Here is a 21022-nt window from a genome sequence, read left to right as displayed (position 1 = left end):
AGATAATGTGTAGTGTTTTTGTCAGGCTTTTAATTGCTGTTGCCAAGGAAATGTATACGCTTGGGTCAGGGATAGTGTAATGACAAAATGCAAACAGCTTGATTCATGTTTGTAGAGAGACAGAGCCAAATTCATCCCTGGTGCAATTGGGCCGAAATGCAGAGACAGATTTGGCTTGTTATCTAGCTAGCAGTTCTGTGTTAACATGTTCTCCCAAGCTATTTTACAAACAACACCTAATTTATTAAAAGGGAAAGTTTAGGAAATGTTTTTTTCATGATTTACTGCTACTTGCCTGCCAGTTGTTCAAACAAGTCTCCACCAGTCTGTTCTTTGCATTTTTATTTGCTAAAAGAAGTGCTCTGGCTTTGGGATTTTAAATCTGCCTCAGCAAGCTTTTAAATCAACAGCAGTAATCCCTTCACCCTTGATTATCACTTACTCCAATGTCTTTTTTTACAAGACAACATTTCTAAAATAATCAGCAATTATTAAATTCCCATTTGCAATATCCCACTGACTGCACAATACTTCTACTACCAATCTGCTGCATAAATTATTGCTGTAGATCACAGTTACAACTTTAAAGCAAGGGGTTGGAATTAAAATACTTATAAAGGTGTCTTGTTCTTTGAGTGCTTCCTTGGTCCCATCTCACTCATATCCTCATCCTGCATAATGAAGATCGATGGGAGTTTTGGCACAGTGTGGGATCATGTACATTATTTCAGGCTGTGATCATGGAATAAGCTCCAGGTGCCTGGGTCTGCACAGGACCCTCTGACTTCAGCAGAGTCCTGAGCATGACTCAGTCCTAGTTTGTGACTTCAGTACCTCTGCTGGGTGCTGCACCCCTGCTGGGTGTCAGCACTCAGTGCCTCTTCCTTTGTTACACAAAGGGGGAAAATGGGAGCACCTTGCTTGCAAAGACAAATAGTTTGGGAATGCTCGGCTTTCAGATCAGTGCAGGTCCATGCCCAGGTACATTAAGGAGCTCAGATCTCTATGTACCTCCCTGGGAATACACGCAGCTCTTCCTCCTCCAGCAGAGCCTAAAATAGATTTTTTCCACCAAAGCAAAGGTGACATCGATTCCTCCCAAATTTCCAGCAGAATCGGAGAGAAAAGATGGGCTTCTCCAAAAACAAAATGTGTTTTCATAGGAAATACATTCTCCAATAGACCTCTGATGTAAATCTCACAAAGAAAAGGAGAATGTTCCTAGATTGCAATACAAAACTGAAAATTTTGTGATTCTAATCCAACAGTTTTTGATTTTAGGTGTTTACAAATAGCCCCAAAGATGCCTACAGAGGGAACCACCAGTTAGCTGTTACCTGACTAGATTCTTGCAATTCAGTGATGCTGAGTATTGACATGGAAACTGTCAGGGTGGCTAAATTTTGTTTTAAAATACCAAAGAGGAAGCAAGCTGAGGAAGAAGAGAGGGAGGAGTATGAACAGATCTTTGATAAGGAGAGCTTTTAGCTGTGGAATGCACTTGCAGTGCAGTTAGGGGAGGGTTTGGATGCTATCTTTAGGAGCCAGGAAGCAGGAAAGATTAATCCTAATCTTCCAAAAGACCTTGCTAGCCCAGCAGAAAATGACAGACACTGTTGGAAAGTCTACATTCTTCACTCTAACTGTCACCAAGAATGTCCACAATGTTCTTATGGAAGTTGCAACTGAAAGCAAAATGAAAAAAAACCAAAAAACCCTATAAAATTAATCAACACATAAAAAAATTAACTGAAGAAGCTAAGAAGTTCATCTGGTCCCTATTTTATGTGATACATGCCACTGTAGTACAGAACCTGATGGAAAATTCCCCACCAGCACACTGCAGACTTGCAACACTGTTGATATTTCACGTAGTTTAAAGATTTGGAATGTCATAGAATCCTAGAATCACAGAACACCAGGTTGGAAAAGACCTCAAGGATCATCTTATCCAACTTCTCTCAGCAAAAGCATGGTCTAGATAGCCCAGGACCCTGCCCAGTTTAATCTTTTAAGTGTCTGATGTTGAGGAATCCACCATTTCCCTGAGGAGATGATTTCAGTGGCTGATCGTTTTCATTATAAAAAAATTTCCTCCTGTGTCCAACCAGAATCTCCCCAGGAATAACTTGTCTAACTCCCCTTTTCTAAGTGACTCCCTGTAAAAAGGGAGTCTCCATCTTCTTTGTAGCCAACCTTTGAATACTGGAACCTGCTGATAAGGTCTTCCCTAACACTTCTTTTCTCAAGGCTGAACAAACCCATCTTTTCCTCATACAAAAGGCTTCCCAGTCCTTGGATCATCTCTGTGACCCCTCTCTGCACCCTCCCAAGCCTGCCCACACCTCTTTTTGATGTGGGGACCAAAACAGAACACAGAATTCCAGGTGTGGCCTGACAACTGCTGAGCAGAGTGGCATGATGATGTTTTCCTCTCTGCCCTTGTTGATGCAGCTCAGCATCCTGTTCTTTTTTTTCCCCAAAGCTCACTCATCCTGAACTTGTTGCACACCAGGATGCCCAGGTCCTTTCCCACAGAGCTGCTCCCCAGCTGGGCTGGTCCCAGCCTCCTCTGCACTCCTGTGTTTTCCCAGGTTCAAGACCTTACACTTGTCCTTGCTGAACTTCACAAGGTTCCTGTTAGCACATCCCTTCAGCCTATCCAGGTCTTCCTGCAGGGCAGAACTCCCTTTCAAAGTGTCCAATTCCCCACTTAGTTTGGTGTCGTTGGCAGTATTTATCAGGGTACATTCCATCCCATCATCCAGGTCAAGGATTCGTTGCTAATCTGTCCTTCACAAATATCTGCTGTTATTTTTTGCCTATATAACCCTAATGCTGTATAATTTTAACCTACTGTTTATTGTAATCTGTTGCACAGGAATGCTGGAAAAGCTCAGGTTTAAATAATTTGGAATGCCCTGGAGAGATCTTATTTTGTTGGCTTTGTTTTCAGCTTCAAGTAGCTGTTACATTTTGTAGACATGTAAAACCACATTTTAAAAAAAATTTAAAAACTCCAAGATCAAATTAGCATGGTCCTGAGCAAACTTAATAAAGTTTGTCTATTTCCTGTCAGACACACAGACTGTTCTGCTCAGGAATTCGTGCCTTTCAGTCCACATTTAATTCTATTTGCTGCCTGATTTCTATTTATAATGCACAAAGCAATATTATTTGCCAGTAACACTTTAAACAATGCCAGCAATACACTGCAATGTGAGCAGTATCGGAAAGACGAGAAGGCTTTGCTAAGTGAGTTACTCGACTAAATTTCTGTCTTGTTTGAATGCACAGTGAACCACAGGAATTCACTACAGGTGTTCAAGGTTCACATTGGAGCCTGACAATTCTGTGTTAATAAGGGGCTGGGGAAAAAAGTCACTGTTAACCATGTGGTGGCCAGAGGGGAAGGTCCCTTCAGAAGGGACCTTGTTTTCCTCAGGTTTTTGTCATTCTTATGATCTGTGATTTTCTTTATTCTGCGTACACATTCAAACCAAACTATTGCAAGCTAAGCACCGACCTAAACCACAGGCAGACACCAAGTCACTGAATCTTATGCTTTTTTTCCTCCCTCCATCCCACTGACATCTCTACCTCTGTGCATACGTCTTCACCAGCTCTTTTCAGAGCTACTCATTTTCTTCTCACGGCTTTCCTTTCCTTTTGGAGTATATCACTCTGCTTGCTTTCATGTTTCCTCTCACTGTTTGAGCATCCAAACCTTTGTTGAGTGCTTCACTGGGTTACACAGATAAAAGCGAAGTTCTTGAGCCCTTGAGCTGATGACTGGATGTCTGTGTCTTCAGGTGATCTCACCTCGAGCAGATCCTTCAAACACATTGGTGCTTTCCCCATCGGGAATTCAGCTTCAGGTGTGGTGGTCAGCAGTCCAAGAAGAACAAAAAATTGCATCTCTGATATTGGTCTCAAGTATATAATTCATTTAATAAACTACCCTACAGCCCACACAACACCTAAATACTGTGTAGGATATGTAGTATTGCCAAACAGCAGGTACAAATCAAAGGAAAGTAGAGAGTTCATCACAATGTTTTCTTGAGTTACAGGGTGTTTGGGCAGTTTACATGAGTTCATTAATGAAAAAATACACTGAAATGACTGAAGGTTGCTAAGACATAAAAATACCACTGTGGCTTGGCACATCCCATACCTTGTTGAGGACTGGGAAACCACTATAGTTTTATTCTGTTCCTACATACCTTCACCTCTGGGCCTTGTGGAAGACATAAAATAGAAAACAACTGTAATGAGGCCAGTCTCATCTTTTAATGGCACTTAAATGACAACTAAATGCAAATTTCATTAAACAAAGCCAACTCTTGCTGCACACCCTCAGAAATATGAGGTTAAACCAGTAGGATCTCACACAGGACAAGCGTCTGTCTCTGGCTTTGCTGCTTCCTCAGGTTTGCTGTTCAATAAAGTCACAGTAATTTGGAGCAGAGACACAGTCCAAAGCAATCAGCTCTTAGCCAGGAAATCCCCCCAATGTCAAGAGCATAAATCTCCCAGCCCACGCAGAGCTTTGCATTCCTGCAGCACATGGGGCCCATTAAGGCCCCTCACAGCCTTCAGGAACGGCAGTGCTGGAGCAGCTCTGCTCCAGTGTCCTTCAGCTGCTACATCCACTCTGTTTGCCCCTGGTCCCTTTGGGGGTATTGAGGATTTCTTTAGTATTCCAGAAAATGCCTGAGTGGATCTTCTGCACTGCCCCAGAGCCTGTGCCAGGTACCACAGGAAGAGCTGGAAGCTCTCTTGCTTGGCTGGCTTTGAGGACAGTCATGGTGCTGAATTCCTGAGCAGTGCCAGAAAACCCTGTAATTTTGCCTCATTATGTTCTAATGAAGCAGAATGAGACAGAGCTTCAATTTAGTGGTGTTGTTTTCTGACAAGGCTGAGAAATGCCATCTGTCACTGAGCAATGAAGCTCAGAGGACTCAGCTAAGATTCTTCCTGCTCGGATCTGCTCTTCAGAATCAAGAGGTTCCTACCACACACACCAAAAAAGTCCTTCCAAGCTTCTCATGCCTTTCACCAAGCTTTTCTTTCACTGCCATATTTACAAGTTGGTCAGGGTTAGCCTGCAGCGTCAGTGGGGAAAAGTGCTCTGGTACCTGGTCCTGGATGTGGACTAGAACTTCTAAATCTAAGAGAGGTCACTCCTGACGAAGGGCCTGCAACAGCAGCTCTATGAGAGACAGGTCTCACTGCCTGCCTTGGCCCCAGCTGTGTTGCAGCATGGAAAGGAAAGGGGGAGCCCAGCAAAGAGCAGCAGACAGCTCTTTGTATGGTTTCACTACCAGGTTTCCTTCCACTACAGCTGGCCAGGGCTATTTGTTGGGGAATAGACCAGCTGGTTTCTTCTCATGTGATTACAGCCTTAAAGAGGGAAATGTGTTGTAAAATATATGCACTGTTTTCTCACAAGGAGAAAGATAATGCTTGTGTGTATCCTCTTACTGGAAAAAAAGCCCACAGCATACTCATGGAGCACCTGAACTCATCTGAACTAACCCTGCCTAATTTCAAAGTTATTTATAGTTATTAACAGACATTTGAAAAAGAAACAACACCAGCAAAGATTTTATTTTTTTGGCTTTGCCTCAGTAAGATGGGATGCACATTATTTTTGGGATTTTACAAGTTCTATACCACTTTCAGTCTAAAGGGAGGCCTGACTTTGTCCTGTCTAAATGAAAGCCCGGCTGTGAACCTCAGTCTTACCAAGTCCTGGGAGTGCTGAGGCAGTCAGACAGACTTCCTAAAGCTGAGTGAGACAATTTCAAATGAAGACATTGAGGAGGCATTGTGAGCCTTGCCAGGCTGGACATGCACTGGAGATGTGAGAACTCAGAATCAGTTAGGCACAGCAGCATTTGACCTTGGCTCCCTCATCTTAAGAAAATGGCCTAAATCCTGAATTCTTACTATTCTGAGGTAGGACAAGCTGATTATCATGTTGTGTAGATTTTCCCAGGAATGGCAATGTTGCTGAAAATGGTGTGAAAATTCCCACAGAAACCCCTTAGCTCAGGTGCATGAGTTTTCTTTGTTTTCTAGTAAAAATCCATCTCAGTGGAAAATTCCCAGTTTTGTCTCAGCATAATCCTTATAATTTGCACCCATGGACACAAAACTGCAGGTGCATTTTGTTTTCAAGAACTGGGCACAAAGGAACTGGTTCTGGAAAAAAAAAAGCCTGCAGTTTTTCTAAGCCCCATGAGAGGCACAAATTATCCTCCCCTATAACGGAGGACAGAAAACCACACTCACAGTAATTTGCAGGTACAAAAGAAGAAAATATTTTTAAAAAGGAAGAAAAAAGTCAAGGCCCTGTCACATAGCTGTGTCTGTCAGGTTCAAATGGATATTCAGAGCGTGAAAGGGCACAGAGGAGTGAAAGGAGAAAGCATGGGTGAGAAAGAGAAGTACCTTCAAGCAATTTAAAGCTGTGTCAGGAAAGCAGAAAAGCAGGAAAGCGGGAAAGCAAGCTGAGGAGGTAAAAGACACTGTGGAAGGCTGTGTGATATTTAATGAACTCCTTGCCGTTGACATCTGCTGCTGACCAAAGAGATGGGCACAAAACATCCTATAGCTGAGCCTACAGAAATTAAGTCAGATTTACTGCCTTTGTGAGGTTCTTTCATTCTAGTAATAAAAGCAGCAAAATTCTACTCGTCCTACCACTTCTAATTCATGGCACCTCTGATGCTGGAAAGCCTGGCTCCTGTGTGAGTGCCAAAGAATCCATGTAGTAGTCTAAGCCCATGAGCAGAGATGTGGGATCACTTGGATTTTTCAAACCAAAACCAAGGCTGGCCAATCTGTGATGGTGTCATAGAATCATGGAATGGCCTGGGAGGCCTGGTTGCCTCCCTGGTGCTGTCATGTCCCCAGGCAGAGCACCTTGGGCAGTAGTGCTTCAGCTCGCGGTTTGCCCCAAGAAGCAGCTCCCGTATTGCTGTAGTTGTTATAGTATTGAGGGATGCATGGATAACTTTGTCCTTTAATCCAGCACCTTTGTGAACTGGCAGACCTCAGCCATATTCCTGTACAGCTGCCTTTTCTCCAAACTGCAGCTGAGTTTCAGCCTTTTCTGCCTCTCTTTGTGAGGCAGATGCTTCATCCCCTTGACTTCAGCTGTCTTCCTCTGCACCTTCTCCAGCTCCACCAGGTCCCCACTCTGATACATCAAATCTGAGATGAATTGTGTTGGGCTTGTTCTGCAGAGCCTTCTGACTGGTATGACAAAGGGACACTGCACAAATTATGAGTCACACAACCCTGGCTGGTACAATTTGGAGACCAAGAATTATCTCTAACTCATTGTATATTAATTATTCAATAATTAATAAGCATTTCCTCATTTGTTTAATTTCTGCAATCTGTTCATTAATAGTTTGTGAATATAAATAGTACAAAATCCAGGGAACAAATTGTGCATGGAGTTATCTGCTGAGCTCCCTTTGCCATGAGTTTCTTGCCCTTGTTTTAGTTAAATTGGCACAATTGGAATTGGCACATTCCTTGTTTTTAATCACAACCTTGTGAGAATCCCCTGGAAATACCTTGCTTGCCTGTTCCTAACAAAGCAGATCAACTTGCAGCTGGATTTAAGTAAAGTTGACGAGAAAATCATTTCATTGTTTCATCTAACTGCCCCCTTCTTCTTGCTTCCTTCCACTGTGAACTCTCTAGTTAGCAGATTATTTCCTACAGCAGAAAAAAGCCATCAGGCTTTTGGTAAGACTCCAGCTCTGCTAGGAAAACTGTTATGCTGATGCACCAAGTGCTTCCAGCTCCACCCTTTTCCTCTGTCCTTTCTCGCCATCACCTCAGCACATTGCCATGATCCCAGGCACCCAAGTGGATCTGCAGACCCAAGTCCTGTATCCTGTAGTCAGACATATAGCTGTACACCTTACCAGAATACCCTTACAGTATCCAGTAATTTAGGCTGGAACTGTTGTGTCATATATGAAATATGACAATCTCCTAACTCATATGTACAGTTTATTAATGACAGTTGAGATGGGAGAAAATAAACTGATGATATAGATATTCATGCTCTAGAGCCCTGAATGACCTAAAATGTCAGAAGCACAGAAATTTAGCCTAATTCCATAGATCTAAATAGCTCAGGATTCTTTTAATTGGGTTATGTATTTAGTTTAAATGAGCATGAGATGGCTCTAAGTAGTCCCTGAATAATAAGATTAACAAATGAGATGGATTGAAACCAGAATCAGAACCATTTGTCTAACACTTCCCAGTCAGGGACTTTTGATTATATTCCCATCATTCCCACTTTGGATTTTGCAAACAAAGATCTGGCATATGCTGTTATATGCAAACAAGGCCTCAGGTTCAGTGCTTGGACTGGTAAAATCATGTTTGTATGCACAATGTGGCAGGTCCTAGGAGGGCTGGTGACACATGCTAAGCTTCAGCTTGCTCCCTCTGATCCCTTGATCTCAGCGGTCTCTGAAATGAAATGTGCCACAGGGAACTCTTTTGCCAGCCTTTTTCCATTCACTTAATTGCTAACAAAATGTCTGTCTCCACTCTGGATGCTGTGAGACCAGGACAGTGACATCAGTGGACAAAACCAAAGGGCCATGAGTAAACACGACTGAGCTTCCCTCTCCAAACTTTGTTCTGTTAACACATACATAAATTAGGGAAAAAAAAAAAAAAAAAAAAAAAAAAGATTTTCCATTCTCTCCTGTGGCTGTGCTCCTTCCGCACCGGCTGGACACCGGCCTCTGGCTGGCTCAGATCTGCACAGCGCCACACTGTCTCTTTCTGGGAATGAACATATGGAAAAAAACCCAAAAAACATCACTCATCATAGGAGATGAATGAAATATCTTTCTAATGCCATTAAGTCCAGGGAATACAGACAATGAGAGACACAGGGGGAAAGACTTGGTGGTACAGGCAACAGAAATGCCATTTATCCAGGTTTTAATGCATAGGAAGCTTCCAGAAGGAAGAGCAAACAGAATCACCCACATCACAGGGTCTGCCCAGGATCACCCAAAGCCTAACATCAGTTTTTCTAGGAGAACTGGTATTTCCAAAAGAAGATTTCTTCTCCCCCAGAAACAGATCTTCAGACTAAATGAAAATATTTGTTAAAAGTTTTAGGAAGGCATGTGGGTTTTGGTTAATACATGAACAAACCCTGAAAAAAATGTTTGATTTTAAACTGAAACAAAATTGTTTTCAAGTTTTCGTTTAAGTATTTTGCAAGAAAGCCAGGAATTATGTCTGAACAGCTGTTTTTATCAGATCAGAGTCAGCCTGAGTATTGTATGTGTACCAATAAAGACAAATTTGCAACTCAGTGTAACTCCTCTCAGAGGACTTTACATAAACTCCTGCCAAAACCCACCCTGTAACTATGTCCAAGTGGTGCACTTTCCCCTTATGACTTCCCCAGCAGCTCAAGGACATTTAGTTTGAATAAAGACTAAATGCTTTCTGCAGGGCCATGATGGTGAGTGAATATGCTGGGAAAACTCCACTCTTTTCTACAGCCAAGAAAACTCCACTCTTTTCTCTCACTTCAAGGGCTGCATTTTTCTAAAGATTGATTTCTAATGTTTTCTAACCATCCTTTATTTCCACAGGACACTGAAGTGAATTATTTCACTCCTATGCTTCCAGGAAAAGCCAGCAGGAAGCCCTTTGTTTCCCTTTCTTCCTCCTTTGTGCTAAGGGGATTTATTTAATACAGCTGGGAGGTCAGGCCCCTAGAGGTCTATTTGTACGTAATTCTACAACTGCCTTGCATTATAAAAGAATGCAAATGCAATATGTATTGACTCTGGGGGTCACAGTGGCACATCTTGTTTGGGGAAAAATTGAAGTTATCTGTAAGTTCATAAATAAGGGAGCGCACTGAAGTATGCTGTATTTACAGGGTGCCTCTGCCTTAGTTAATAATACAGAAGAATCAGCTGATCAAAACCACAATACAAATGGCATAAATTTGTGGGAATTACTAGGAGATCATTGAGATTTAAATCCTTTGATAAAAGGGGACACAATTTAGCAAGATGAGTCCTGTAGCCACATAAATGAGAGCAGAGCTTTTTACTGGACCTATTTGTTTCGATAATTGTTGTGGGGCAGCCCCGTCACCATTCAGCCTTTCATCTACCCTTAAAAAACACTCTATAGCTTTTTTTGAAGTGGAATTATTGTTTTGGTGAATCCTGCTAGAAACTAAAGCAGGATTACAAAGCCAGAACTGCAACAAAGGATACTGGGTACTTAGGGAGAGGTGAAACTTCATTTTGACTAAATAGTAATTTGGATTATTTTCTCTAGTCAGGCAAGAATTGTGGACCTAACTAAAATTAACAACCTCTCACTGATTTTGAGGGGGCTTGGGTTAAACAATACTGCTGAGATCTAACACTAGAGAAGCCTGTAGAAGTTTGCTTCCATTGACCATAGGATGATGTTTCCTTTAAGAAGAATTGTACTAGCAATAGCAATTAACATTTACAAAAATCCTTACTAACCAGTGCAGAATGAGAAGATTACTGAGCTTTGAAATTTCTTGCCAAAAGATACTGCCAGAGTCTCACATGAATTTAAGGAGAGGCTGGACAGGTCCAAGGGAAAAAAGATCAATGGAGGGTTGTATCTAGAAATCTCTATCTATTTGTAGAAATTAGTAGAAATCTGCAGTCAGTTCAGGAGGCTGAGAGTATCTAGAGACTGTGAGTGGAGTCTCATGTATGTTTGCCCTTTTCTCGTATCTTGTCTAGTACCCCTTGGGAATTTACTTTTGTAAATGGGTTGTAAAAGATTTTTAACCTGAACACTACAGCCACTCTTTACAGACTTTTTATGTCTTTATACTATGATTGATCAGGAGGAAGCACAAGAAGGGTTCCCAAGAGAATCTTGTGAGGCCTGCCCCAGGACAGGCAGCATTTCCTTGGGCTGGCAACATAGGCTGAGGAAGGATGATCGGTGTGTAGTCCCACCATGCCCCTGGGTGAGTGCTCCTCTTTCTATTCTTTGACATGCCAATCCAGCTCAGCACAAATTAATGATCTAGCAAACAGTTCACACAGATGACAGCAGCAATGAAACAGATTATTGATTTCCCACCAGAGATGTCAAAATTCATTCTGTATTTGGAGCTGGGTGAACAATAAAATTCCCTTAGACAAAAGGAAATTCTTTGCAATAAACATAATCTGAGACATTAATGCATAATCAGAATAAGTCGTTAATGTTATGTTGAGTCAAACTGCCATGTAACCTTGGTGTGGGTTTACACATTCCATTAATGTAATTCCTAAATGCACATTTTCCCCTGAATGAAATAAATCCTGTTTCTTCCCATTTATCCGGTAAATTTATCCTGTAAATCCTGAAAATAACTCACACATCTCATAGTGCTCAAACGTTTTTACATTTGCAGAAAGTCAACATGCAATGCAAGGCTTTTTCCAGAAAAAGGGTTCTCACAAAAGATGAGGTTCAAGCCAGGCCAGAACTCAGGCAGGACATGCAAACCTGGACTTGGGTGCTGTAGGGTGTGTGTAAGACCACAGAAAGTGACAGCAGTTGTCTCAAGAACTTGGAGCAGAGAGGGATCCAACAGGAGGACTAACAGGCTCCTTTCCTCACCCTGTATTCAGTATAATAGAATAACTCCACTAATGAGATACTTTTTTTCACAGAAGTTTAAGATGGACTAACTCATCTCCATCAGCAGTGATGTGTTGAACCTCATCCAGCAGTCCAGAATGTAATTTATCTGCCTAACAAAAAGATGTTAATATCAACTTGTCCCTTTTCCATTTGCCCTCTCACATTCATTCAGCCCATAAATTAAATGTCTTTCCTGTATTTTGGCATGGCCATGAAGCATCACCCAAGGGTGGCAGGCTGAGGATTTTAAAGTGACTTACCCAAAATACCTTTCCTAAGGTTGTCACCTGAATCGTCATACAAGTCGTTCTTGCAGATAGAAATACTTACAAGTAGTTCTACTGACAGGTAGAACTTTCAAACTGATTTTTAGAACCAATTGTGGTGAAATAACAGTCAACATTAGTAGGAGTGGTGATATGTTTTTCTTTTGGAAACCACATGAAAATCAGGAGACTGGCCTGAAAATGTTTAGCTTCACTCTTGAGTAGTCATGTTTATCTTATGTAGGAATAGTTTATCTCATTTCATGTTCACTGGGGAAGCCACTTCTTGAATTGTACTCTCCAATAATTGAGGAGACGTGCAGGATTAGATCAGGATTTATAATGAGGGGAGAGCAGCCCTGAGACAGATGCTCTTAAGCAGAGCTATAATTTACTGGCAACCTTATCTAAGATATGGTCAGTCAATAAGAAAGCCTCAGAGGACTTCAGGGTAGCCACAGCGTCAATCAACCTGCTGATTTCTTCCTAAGAAATACCAGCTGGTTACTAAACCACAGGGGGTAGACAATAAAAATGAAGAGTTAGGGACAGAATAATATTTCAAGTGGGAAACCAGGAAAATAGTTTGAAACCTATTTCAGTTAATTGCCGGCTTTGCTGTCATTACTCCATTACTATTTGTAGTAGAATTGGTGACAAGAGACTCAGCTGAAATTCTAAACTGATTAAGCTGAAATGGACCTATTGTGCTCACACTGTGCCTTCACCACCCATTGCTAAAGGCTCTGATAGAGCATTCCCCATGTTTTCTTTCTTGATTTACACAATACACTAATACACAACCCAGCTTCTCAGCCATGGTTGGAAGTGCAGGCTATGGCTCTGCTTTCCCCTGGGATTCTATCCCATTTACTTTGTCTCTTCAGCTTCTTCCCACAGTTCTCCCCATGTGTCTAGAGGACCAAGACAAGCACTCCCATGATGAATGACTCACTGAGAAAGAATCAGAGAGACTTTGAACTTATTTTAGAATGACTTCCCCAGGAAGAATGACCCCAGAAGTCCCAACTGCATGTAGGACTAGAGATAATCCGGGCAGAATTTTATGGTGTGACTGCCTAAGATGGGCCTGAGCCAGTTGGAGACGCCATGTGGTGATCACAGACCCAGATCTGGGGTGGGGACACACTCCAGTGTGCAACCTGCCTGTTACTGGGACAGTGAGAACCTGGAGCTCTGACTCCTGTTCCCAGAACTGCTACTAGCCCAGTGTGTTGGCTTGGAAGTCTCTGTCACCCCTACCACTTCTCTAATTCATCTGCCATCCTGTAGCTTTTCCTGTATTAATGGAAATTATGGAAAACCAGAGCAGCTTGGCTATATTAAGGATTTCTAGGTGCTCAGCAGCTGTTGTGGTATGATAAATTGGGCTAACCTGCCCATGCAAGGGGATTTGCATACATTCAAAACTATTTCGGCAGGGACCCACCAGTTCTGCAGAGCCTGCATAGAAGATCTGAGATGCTGAGCTTGCTCAAGACTCTTTGCTCAGCACAGCATAACCCATAATGTTCATGGATTTCTGCACAGGAACTCCCACACAGAAATAGAGGGAACTCAACACCTAGAGATTCAACTTCTGCTTTAGATATCAAAGGCCAACAGGTGGTTTTCTTTTTTTTTTTTTTCTTTCACATTATTTTTAGGCACAAGGATCTCTAATTCTCCTATTAGGTTCAGCTAGGGTTGGAAGTTGAAAATCTAGTTTTTCATTTCTAAATTAGACATGCTTATATATTCTGGGCATGAATTTTCCTCCTAGTAGCTGATGCTGCAAGATATCAATAACCATGGGCATGCTGCAAACACCATGGTTGTTGATATCTTACAGCATCAGCTACTAGGAGGAAAACTAACACTATCCCAGCCAAAACCAGGACAAGTTGTTAGGTTTAACCAGCACTTTGAGATCCTGTGATGGAAGATGCTATAGAGTCTTGATCCATGTGCAGGATCCTCTGCAAGTGTGTACATGGCCATTGAAAGTCCCCAGAGCGCAATCATTGCTGCACAAAAGACAGAAATAAAGCTACTTTATGTCCTTTGCAATTTGCACGTACTTTATGGTTTAGAGCACAGAGAATATCTGCCCATCTTTCCTTCCACGGAGGAAAGAGAACTTGATTATTTCTTGTAGTGGGAAATGATATGAGATTGTCTATTCCAATTGCTGTAGGGCCACCCCAAGTACAATCTGCTAACAGCCTGTCATCCTGGATAAATAAACCAGCTTGGGAATGGAAAATTTTGCCCAGCCTGCACAGCAGTCCAGCTGTGTCCAGGCCAGAGGCAGGGACAGACCTCCTCAGAGGCTTTGTCTCACGTTTTTCTGGGTCTCCAGCTATTACAGCTGTATTTCCACATACCTTCCTGCGTCACCACTGGGAAGACAGCTGGGCATGTCTTTTTAGGCCCAGTAAAAGCAAAATTCCTTGTGATATTCACAGGAGGAGAAGTAGTTTCCAAGCCGTCATCAGGCTTTGTTGTTCCATCTCATCTAAGAGGCAGGCAGAAATGCAGCCTCATTCTAAACTAACTTGAGGGCTGTGGCAATTTTAGCAATGGTTTAATTAGCTGAATGAGGCTTTCTGTGTCAGACATGACTCTATACAAGTCAAATGGGGAGGAATTCTGATATCATTACTTGCAGCACCTCAAGGCTTTGGCCCTACAGAGGATGCCAGTGACGTGCTGTTGTTGAGTCTGTTAAAATGTTCTGCATTACAACCCTGAGCCCACCTCTAAATGTATGTTTGAGGATCTGATTTCCCCAGAGAAGTGCCATGGTATGCTAGGCACTGTGCATTGGTATTTTACATAGGATGTGTATCCTTTCCACAGATCCTGTGTTCTTCAGGATCAAACCGACACATGGGCTCAGAGATCTGGTGCCTGCTTACCTGTGCCAGTGCCAGGGGTACAGTTTGTGTTACTAGAATGATGTAATATCACTATAATGACACGTGAAGGCAAGCAAAGGCACCTAAAGATGGCAAGATTGGGGAAGAAGGTGGCCAGAAACCCACAATCCAAGCATATTTACCATTTTCTGACCTAATCTTATGAGACCTTGAGGTTCTAGCAGTCAATATCTAATTTTATCTGAAGATGAACCTCACTTTAGTGTCTTCTATCTGCAAGATCAAATGGTGTCAGTAAGGAAGTCACAGTTATTCCTCTGCTCTACTAACCAGAACCTGAGGCAAAATGACTTATCTGAGGTTGCCCAGAGAGTCAGTAGTGGAGGTAATATGAGAAGCTGGGTCTTAAGTCCTAGCAGAGGGAGTGCAGAACAGCTTTTCAGAGCCCAGATTACAGCCAGGGATAAAAACAGCCCCAAAAAAAGTGATCAAATGAAATTCTGCTTTTGGAAGGTAAATTAAATCCCCTTTTTTTCTACAACCTGGGGAATGAGCATGTTTTAGATCCAACTGTGTGACATTAATCACAATATGGAATATTTGAGCCAAAGGTCATCCACAGGGGGCCAACTATTAACATATGGGATTTATCTGTCTACTTCTTCCATAAAGATGCAGTGTGCTGGATAATTAAACTTCTGAGTGCTAGTGTGGAGTGTAGTCTTGTTTTTTTCCACTGCTCTTTGTGATTCGATCCAGAACCATTTCCTTTTACTGTATGCTCAGAAGGGGAGGAAGCAAAGGTGGCATCCTGATCTTCATTATTAATACACAGGAAAACTTGGAGGAAATCCCTTTTATGCCCCCGGCTTTGTGTAAAGAAAAGCCTGCAAGCTCCAAAGTCATATTGTTCAGCTCCTATATATATGTTCATCTATGTGCATAGCAGATGTTTCTTCAAATACGTAACTGATGTTTCTGCAGAATTATAGTATGGAAAAACATCCATAGCAACCTACATTCCTGCTGATTTACGTCTATTAAATTTAAAATCTAGAAAATAAATTACGTTTAACATAGCTTCAGGGGAATAAAGAAAATCACAGTCTCCTGTGATTCGTGTCAGTGTTTGCAAAGGGGAGCAGGCAACAGGGAGGCATTTTGCCACTCTGGGTGAAGGAATTACACAAAGCTAAAGAAATTCTAGCTGAAGCTGTTCAGGTGCTGCCTTGTACAACCAGCAGAAGCACTTCCAAAGCAATTAGTCCAGTTCTAATACAGACATTTAGGGTAAGAGGCACAGATCTCTCTCTGAGGGTACCAACCTCTTCCCCAGCCTTCCTGACCTGCTTAGACGAGATGTCTGCATGCAGACAGCTAAAACGAAGCAAGGGGAATCCCACAGCAGCTGGCTCCACTTGTGTCTGCCCCTATAAAATATTCCACTTTGTTTCTGCTACAGTAAAATTGTTATTACTATTATTTAAGATTATAATGTGGTAACACTCAAAGGCCAGGTATGGTGCAGGCATGGCATAAAATGTAATTATCTGCCTCACAAAGGATGATTTTGCTTTTAATTCTGCAGTGTGACTAAAAACAAACAAACAAACAAACAAACAGCAACAAGCAATTAAAATACATAATACTTGATACATGTGATATCAAAAGGCCAAAATACATATTACAAATGTCCTGCGATGATCATATAATAGAATGTCCATGCACTTTTGACTATAATATTAACAAGAAGGGAATTTTTTCATATTAGGTATTTCCAGTGAATCATTCTGTCTAAAGTGCAGCCAGTTTATTAATTTTGTTTTTTAATTTTCATTTCATTGCTTTTCATTTAAAATAAAATGGTAATGTTTTACATTTATATATTGCTTTTCATCTAGGAAGATCCCTGAGGCTTTTCTGAGCGCTTTCTAGAGTTTCAATACACACAGTGCTGAGGGAAGAAGGCTTGTCATGGGTAAAACACAGTTGTGGCCAAATTTTCTCATCACATGAACCATGGACTGTAATTTTCATGTGGTCAAAGGCAAAAGGCACATACAATGTGCCTTAAAGAAGGAATAGGAATTCCAGGAATCTGAGTGGCTCACAGGTGGGAGACAATGCTGACCACTCGTGTTCCTCTCTTGAGGGCTGCAGCTGAGCTGGACTGACTCATTCCCCTGCCAGGGGTCTGAGGTACCAGGCAGCTCTTGCACCAAAACCGGGCAATGTGATGACTCAAGTTATCCCTTCAATTGCTCGTGACATGTTTGACTCAGAGCTATCATTTGACCACTGTCTTTTATGAGGCACTGAGTGAGGAATTAAGACAACAGGGTAACAGATTGATTTCAGCCATTGCTGGTCTTCAGGTGTATCCTTGGTGAGTCCTTTCAACTTTCTGCCCCTCACAAATCCTCCCCTTTCTCACTTCTATCCAGCAATAGTTTTCAGGTTACAGCCATAGCAGCTTAGGGTCTGCACAGCATTACAGTAATTTCACAAAGCACAAGATAATTCTGTATGTGTGTGGACTTTGCTAAAACTGCACCTGCCAACGATGCTCCATAATCACACACTTAAACTGAATAACTCTGGAACAAAATACCACAAAAAAGTGCCCATGCTCCTTTGACAAGCCATGGCAAGAGACCAGAGTTTTTTTGTGATTTTGCTTCAGAAAAGTGTTACATTCCATTTAAAGGTGTGGATGTGCAGGATCTGCTGGGAAGACCATACATATCACAACAAAATAGCTGTCTGAGCCGAGGAAGGGTTGGGAAACACTGATGTAAGGTGTCCGATTTCAGAGCAGGGACAACTGCCTGTGCAGTGTCTAAGGCAACAGAGATAAAAAACTTGATCAGGGCACTACAAAGTGTCTTTAGAATACAAATTGTTAATGCTTGCATACAGAAATGATATGGAGAGGTCTGAAAGGTCAAGAATGCAAATGATAGGGAAATCCAGCATTCTGCTGGCCTTGCAGCTAATTTTATTTCAGTGCTGTTTGCAATTTTCTGGCCATAAACTATTTCCCCCTCCCATGCTTCAGATGGAGGGTTGCTCACAGACCAGGGAATTAATCAATATTTATACTGCTTGATTCATCCAGGCACATCATTTTACCACATTTATTTAAAAAGAATCAATTTTTATGAGGTTTTCTCCATACAGTGTCCATGAGCACCACATACAGAACAACTGTATCTCACAACCCTCCTGTAAAGGAAAGAGTGCTGGGGAATGAGGCTGCCCATTGCCAGGGCTGACAACTGTGGACATGGACAACGCAAATTGTTGTCCAGATTGGCATGTCACAAGGGACTTTTGGAGGAGCATTTTGTATTTTTTAACATTTCATTCGTTCACAGGACAGCTCTGATTATGTATGCAGGTGCTTGGCAGCGGGCTTGAAATGAACCAGATGTGACAATGGCCACTGGTGCCCAGGATTTAATCTATTTCCTAGGTTTCAACCCGGCTGCCATTTATTCCTAGCGGAAGAACAACTGCACACAAAGGCCTCAACAGTCTTTTAGTACATACCAGCACTCCAGATTTCAGCGCTGCCTCACAGAAAACGTGTTTCTCCTACTCACTCGCTGCCCTTCCCATCCTGGGGCAGAGGGTTATTTGGGATAAATCCGGTGGAAACAGCACCATCTGCTGAGCACCCAACACGCTTCCTGCTGGGATCTCGGGGGCTGGGGGGTTTGCAGGGGAGGGGTCCGTCTCCACAGCCCAAGGGATGCTGAATGCCTACGTCCTCAAATTACTGCTCCAGATGAGGCTGAAGCTTTCCATCCCCGAGATGACTCCAGTCGCTGTGATGTGATTCGAGTCATCTGTTTTGAAGAAACACAAAATAATCCCAGTGATAAATATACAAAAGAAATCTATTTAATCCCAGTGTGTACCCCAGTGTGTAAACATACGTTTCATCCCCAAATGTCTTTGGGTTCATTCCCAAATCTGTGCACGCTATGGCGTGTCCCAGATTCTTCCTCAAGTCCCCATCGTGTAATGCTCACTCGGGGACAGATTTTGGGTACGCTGAACAGGTGTTGGCTGCCTGGCCATGACCTCTTGGCCTCTACCTTGGATGGGGACCTTAATTCCCACATAGTAAACGGTGAGAACATACACAGGGACAAGGCTCCGTGATACGGGAAGGGACCCCTCAGGAAAGCTACAGGCAGGCACAGCTGTGAAGTTCTTTTTCATGGAAGGAGAGGTGGCTCCCGCAGGTGAGCAGGGCCGCTCAGCGCACCCAGGGCCCCGGCAGGAGTTTGAGAACCACACCGTGGCTACCCCACACGCGTTGTCCCTGAGGGGCGGGCCGGCGCTGAGCCCGTGGAAGCCGGCCCAGGCCGCCGCACAGGCCCGGTTTTTCCCCCGTTTCCCCCGGGATTTCCCCCGAGCCATCCCCGCCACCCCGGATTTTTCCACGCCTGACAACAAAGGAGGCGGCGGGGCGGCCGCGGCGGTGACTCAGCGCCGGGCCCGCCCCCGGCCCGCCCCGCCGCTCCCCTCAGGCGCGGCCGGGCCGGCTCCGCGCGTGTGGCGGGGCCGGGCGGACACTCCGGCGGCACCGGGCGGGCAGGCAGCGGCCGCTTCTCTCCGTCCCTCCTCGGCTCCCCCTGCCTTCGTCCCCCGCGCTGCCGGGCGGGCAGAGCCGCCCCGCCGAGGTAGGTTCTGGGTGTGCTCCGCACACAAAGGCGCTGGCGCGGAGGGATGGGATGTCCCAGCCGGGGGAGCTGAGGGACGGCGGCTCCCAGGGAGGAGAGGCGGGAGCGGCGGGTCCCGTCTGTAGGGCATCCGCGCCTTCCTTCGTGAAGGGAAACACGGGGAGTTCGTCGTGGCTCTGCATAAATTAAAGAGGGAGGGAGCAGGAGGGTGCCCGGGTGTGTGCGGGGCTCCGACGGTGCTGCCGGTCCCGCCGTCCCCCGTGGGTGTCCCCGGCTCGCCGGGGCCCTGGGGCCGGTGGGTGTTCGGCGTGCTCTTGTGGGTAGCTTAGATCTTTGGGTGACTCTTGCACCCCCATAATACCGCGGGATCCGTGGGTACACGCTGGCAGGACTGGGGGAACGGGTGGTGGTGGACGGGAAGAGGAGTTGGCGAAGCAAAAAAAAAAAAAAAAAAAAAAAAAGAATATTTTATTTCCTATACGTGGTGCTCTGCAAAATGAGCATTCAGAGCAGCTGAACTTCTGGTGTGGGCAGTGGATGTCTTCTTGGAGATCTTTAAAACAAGTAGAAGCTGGGAGCGGGACAAGCTCCGAGGAGCTGCTTCTCCTGCGTTCCCACCACTCCCACCTGGTTCTGTCAGACTTTGCCTCAAGGAGCCCGGAAATTCAAATGTCCAGGTTTTGCTGGGCATTGGGTTGAAAGGCTGTGAAGCTGGCCAGGGAGACTGCACGGAGAAACGCGTTGTGGGGGTGCATAAGGGGAAGGGGGGCAGTACGGGAGCTCTGTGTGCCTGGACTACTTGTTTGCTTCAGCCATTGAATTTTTTCATAGCTTAATGAGTTCTGGCATAAATCAATACTGTGCAAATGTGATGTACGGCCGTGGCTGGCATTGGAGCAGAGTTTGGCCCTGTAAGCCCAGGAACATGTTTGTGGCGAACTCGAGAGAATGGCAGAAACATGAACTTGTGGGATTTCGTTGGGAATTCACACGGTCAAACAAAAATGTAACAAAAGGAGGAAAAGATGCTTCTGTGTGAGCATGGTGTGGTCGCAGTGTATAGTTTGTGGTGGGAGTATTGTTGAATAACTCTGGCAGTGAAGCTGCTCAGCGTTGTGGTACGTTTGTGTGTGCGCTGAGTCCTGTAGTACCAGTCAGGACATTCAACTTTCCTTGACTTGGCAGAGGAGTGTGGAAGGATGTTGCTGAAAATAAGAATGATTGCTTGTGGATCTGGTAGGCAATTTGGGAAGCATTTAAACTGTCTTTAATTTCCTTGTGATATGAACAGGACACTGGGAATCTGTTGCTTTATTGATGGATGTTTTCCTATGGACAGTGTGTGCTGTGAATGTGATGGCTGCTTGTATGGTGTCAGCGATATTTGCTTAGGGACAATAAACAATTGTTTGCTGAGCGGTATTATAAAGAACCAGAATTTCCCCATATCTCCTGAAACAAAGCCTTTTGT

At 43.7% G+C, this 21022-nt stretch overlaps 1 protein-coding gene across 4 annotated transcripts in view; it reads left to right on the top strand.

Annotated features, from left to right (window-relative positions):
* FAM107B (family with sequence similarity 107 member B) overlaps positions 1-21022 on the top strand; it is a 119151-nt gene that overhangs the window by 41032 nt on the left and 57097 nt on the right. For 2 of the 4 annotated variants that reach the window (XM_040063161.2, XM_040063156.2), the window contains exon 1: positions 19493-19551. The exons of 1 other annotated variant lie outside the window; for it this stretch is intronic. The gene's annotated coding sequence lies outside the window, so the exon portion shown is untranslated. Of the gene's footprint in view, positions 1-19439; positions 19552-21022 lie in introns of those variants that run through there. One more of the 4 variants, XM_040063160.2, reaches the window with a different exon arrangement.

The sequence above is a fragment of the Hirundo rustica genome, chromosome 4 (assembly GCF_015227805.2).
Source record: "Hirundo rustica isolate bHirRus1 chromosome 4, bHirRus1.pri.v3, whole genome shotgun sequence".
Lineage (NCBI taxonomy): Eukaryota > Metazoa > Chordata > Aves > Passeriformes > Hirundinidae > Hirundo > Hirundo rustica.
Note: the sequence above shows the minus strand (reverse complement) of the source record. Positions and strands in the feature narration are given on the sequence as shown.